Here is a 4,113-nt window from a genome sequence, read left to right on the forward strand (position 1 = left end):
CTGGTCAACTTATTTTGTTCTGACATGCAAACCTCATGTGCATTTACACCTTTTGCACAAATGCAAGATTATTTTGCATAATGCTATGCTGCTATACATGAAATTTTAAGTATTGTTGTATTTTAATAAATTGTTTTATAATTTTTTTAAATCTGATTAACTCATCCTTCATTGTCAGCGCTGCTTTTTGTGTTATTTTTTGGCTCCAAATACCTGTCTGGGTAAGGTCTTGTGCAACGGAGGATTTGTTTTATGTGTTTTTATGCATTGTTTTATGCAGTTTTGTGTATATGTTGTTTATACATTTTATGGATACATTTTATGGACATAATTAAATTTGTGGTCCCTACCTGAACACATGGGGTGACATTCTATGGTTTGACCTAAATGCGCATCTTTTTTTAGCGCACCACATCGCCGCAAATCGCACTTTTTGAAATCGCACTTTTCAGTCATAATTCGCATATTTAATGTGATGCGTTTTGGAGGCTGAAAAGTGCGAAGAGGTGCGATTTGCGGCGAAGTGGTGGATTTTAAGTAACAAAAAAGTGCGAATTCTTCCGCCGGTCATGTGCGAATTTTGGACCAACCGGAGTGCGATTTACAAAACTGTCTCCACATGACTAAGAACCCCCCAACCTATTGGCCCACCTGTGTCCCCTCCATTATGCATCACACCCCCTATATAAAGGGGCATTGGCGCCATTTCACTCTTTGATAGGAAGTAAGGAGCATGGAGAGGAGCAGTGGCAGTGTGAGTAGAGGAAGAGGTGTTGGTGGCAGAGTGAGGAGTGGCAGAGGAAGCAGTGGCAGAGGGAGCAGTGGCAGAGGGAGCAGTGGCAGAGGGAGCAGTGGCAGAGGGACCAGTGGCAGCAGCCAGACAAGTGTGAGAGCCAGCAGTGTGGCAGGCAGCATGGCCACAGCAAGGGCAGCCCCACACCAGGCCCTGGGCGTCCAGCCCCAGCAGGAGGAGGTGGAGGATCCGCTGGCATCCCCATCCTACAGCCAAGACCTTGACCATACCCCACACCAGCTGCAGGAGGGCCACATGTCAGAGGTGGAGGAAGATGGTGGTGAGGAGGAAGACACTGGCATGGAGGAGGAGGGCTACATGGCTGGTGTTGAAAATGAGGAGGAGGAGGTGGAAGCTGGCCGCACAAAAAGTGGCCGAAAGGTCCGCTTTTCATATGAAGAAAATGCAGCACTTGTCCAGGCTATCCTGCCAGTGTTTGACCGTTTGCTTGGCAGATCTCACCACAAGACCACTGCACAGCGCAAAAGGGCTATGTGGAAGGACATCACCCAGGCGGTAAACGCTGTCAGTCAGCACAAGCGCCTGGTCCGCAATGTGAAAAAAAGATTTAACGACATCAAAAGGCAGTTGAAAAATAAAATGGCCATGGAGTTGGAGGAGGCCACCAAGACTGGAGGAGGAAGCCCCACCACTGTGTGCTACAATGCGTATGAGGTGAAGCTGAAGCGCATCATACCCCCTGAGGTCCTGCCTGGCATGCACGTGGCGGATTTCGATAGGCCGCAAACGCCATCTAGAGCTGGTAAGTGTGACCACATGCAATCCTAAACATACATGCCAATGTATTATAACTATAATGTTCACTTGTATTGTTATGCTAAGTAAAGTGCTGCTGTGGAACTACATAGCCCAGCAAGGTCATGCACAAGAAATTGCCTGGTAGTACTTTTAATTTGCTGATAATGCTGGGCCTTGTAGTTCCACAACTGCTCATATTGATTAACACTGTAACATTCTTTCTAGCAGCCTAACATGTATGTGGACAAAAACCCTGAGGTGTACTGGTGGTTTAGCTACCATGCCTACATACCACAGATTATCCAATAGTTGTCATGTGTACAATAGTTTAATAATAATAATGTAACACAAAAATCTTCTGGTTTAAATAAAAAAAATGGTGGAGAAAAAATAAAGCAGTCCTTGTCCAAAGGGTATTGTCCATTATTGTCATCTCAATGCATGTTTGCAGAAAATGCTTCGCCATTGCAAGGTCCATAATGCCTGCCCATCTTTCCTTGTACAGATTGTCCATCCCGAAGTGCTGCGGCATCCAAGACCAGAAGGCCCGTTGCTGCAGAATCTGCGGAAGCAGGTAAATGAACAAAAAACACGCCATTACACATCAGTACACACACCTATGTCACCTCAACAATATCTCACACCACATTCATCTCCTGCTGCTACATTGCAACGGAAATGAATGTCATCTGAGCTAGGCATGTGACATATTATTAATGTCAATGTTACATGCTGTATCGGGGTACATGTGTAAGTACATAACACCCCTAGGTATGTGCGTCCAGCATCTCAAGCCCTATGTAAAACAGTATAGACGACAGTGTGGCCTATATATGCATCAGTACTTACCTCTTCATCTGTATCCACAGGTGCTATACAACTAGGGTCAAACCAAACAGATTCTTCAATGATGGTGCTAGACGAAATGGACATCATTCTTGAACCAGTCGACACCTTTGCGGCAGAGGAAGAAATACAGACTTCGTCACAGAGTGATCTTCCCCCAAGTGGGGTGTCTCCCAACCCACCCCCACCCACCAACACACCCCATACAGCCGCTTTGGCTTCCCAAGAAGCTAACTCCTTGGTCAATTTCAAGGAAAAACAGATAGAATTCATGGCCTCCCAAAGCCTCCAAATAGGTAATATCCAGGGGTACAGGCGTGACACCTTCCTTCAGTTACGCAAAATGGCACGTAGTGTACGGGTAGGTGTAGGCACTCATGTGCGCATTGCTAACAGCATTGACACCCGTTTTGCTGAGCAAACTGCTGCTGTAAGGGAGCAGAATAGGCATATTGGCAGCCTGGCGCAAAGTATTGCTGCACTAACCCAATCATGCACAGCGCAGACTAATGCCTTACTAGCTATGCAGGCCCAAATCCAGCAGCTGGAAGCCAATGTGGGAGGTGGCGCAGCATCCACCCTCAGCAGTGTATCCAGCACCCCAATAAGTGGCTCCCCCACTTCCCCACCCCGTCGGAGTATTAGGACCTGTGGTGGGCTTGGTACAGGGTCTAGAAGTGGTGTAGGGGTGCCTGATGCTGGGCGAAGGTAGCTCATACATATGTTTCTTTATTTTTTCCATTCCCAATCATCTTGTAACATGCCCCCAGAGTTGTTATTTTTCACCTGCAAAAATGCAGATTGCGTCTGACAAAGTAGACAGAAGTAAAAATGTCTAGCCGCATACCATTGTGTTTGTGTATTATTTTTAAACCAATTATTGTGTGCAGTATAAAATATTGCAATGGTATATGACAATGGGATTGCACTAAAGTAGTGTGGGGTATCTCCTTGGCCGGCAAAGGTTGTGCATCTACATATTCCAGCAGGCTCTGACACTCATGGTTTGGACTGTAATGCTTAGAGTGTGTCAGGGCATGCTGGCACGTGTAGTTCCACAACACCAGTGAGCCATGTTTGACTGCATACATCATTCATACATGTATAAAATGTACTTACAAGCTAGATATCAGCAAGGGATAGGTCAGCACCACCATCTGCATCCGTTGGGCTCTGTGTATTAGGCTAAATGTGGGTGGAAGCAGATGGTATTGGTCACACATTAGTTAATGAGTACACTTACAGCACAGGTACATTTCGGAGTACAGGGCACATGTGCTTACCAGAAAAGTATCGGCTGATGATGTGTGTGCGCACCAGATTTCCCCTCTGCGTACCCCTCACTACCCGAGGTGTGGTAGGTTGGGCTTTCTGCACGACTGCTGCATGTTCCTCCTCCACATAGGCAGGTTGGGACAGGGCTATGTTATGCAGCATGCAGCAAGCCTGGATGATCATCACTACTTTGGCAGGGTGGTAAAGCAGTGTACCCGACGACCTGTCCAAACACCGGAAGCGACTCTTCAAGATGCCAAATGTGCGCTCCACCACATTGCGGGTTGCAATGTGGGCTTCATTATACCGGTGTTGTGCAGGGCCCTCTGGGGTGCGCAAAGGTGTCATGACCATATCCTGAGTCACCTAAAACACAGATAGGAAGTGATTGCCTTATATGGTAAGGTATGTGTTTCTTTCAAACAGGACACACTGGTAGA

The 4,113-nt window shown here is 46.7% G+C and overlaps 1 long non-coding RNA gene across 1 annotated transcript; it reads right to left on the minus strand.

Moving 5' to 3' along the window:
• Positions 1 to 2,012: 2,012 nt before the first annotated feature.
• Positions 2,013 to 3,574, minus strand: LOC146019557 (uncharacterized). The gene is made up of 3 exons (XR_014450601.1): positions 3,518 to 3,574; positions 2,402 to 2,506; positions 2,013 to 2,114 (listed from the first exon to the last, which is right to left on the minus strand). It is a non-coding gene; the product is annotated as an uncharacterized LOC146019557 (long non-coding RNA).
• Positions 3,575 to 4,113: the final 539 nt, after the last annotated feature.

The sequence above is a fragment of the Crinia signifera genome, chromosome 7 (assembly GCF_055691185.1).
Source record: "Crinia signifera chromosome 7, ASM5569118v1, whole genome shotgun sequence".
Classification (NCBI taxonomy): domain Eukaryota; kingdom Metazoa; phylum Chordata; class Amphibia; order Anura; family Myobatrachidae; genus Crinia; species Crinia signifera.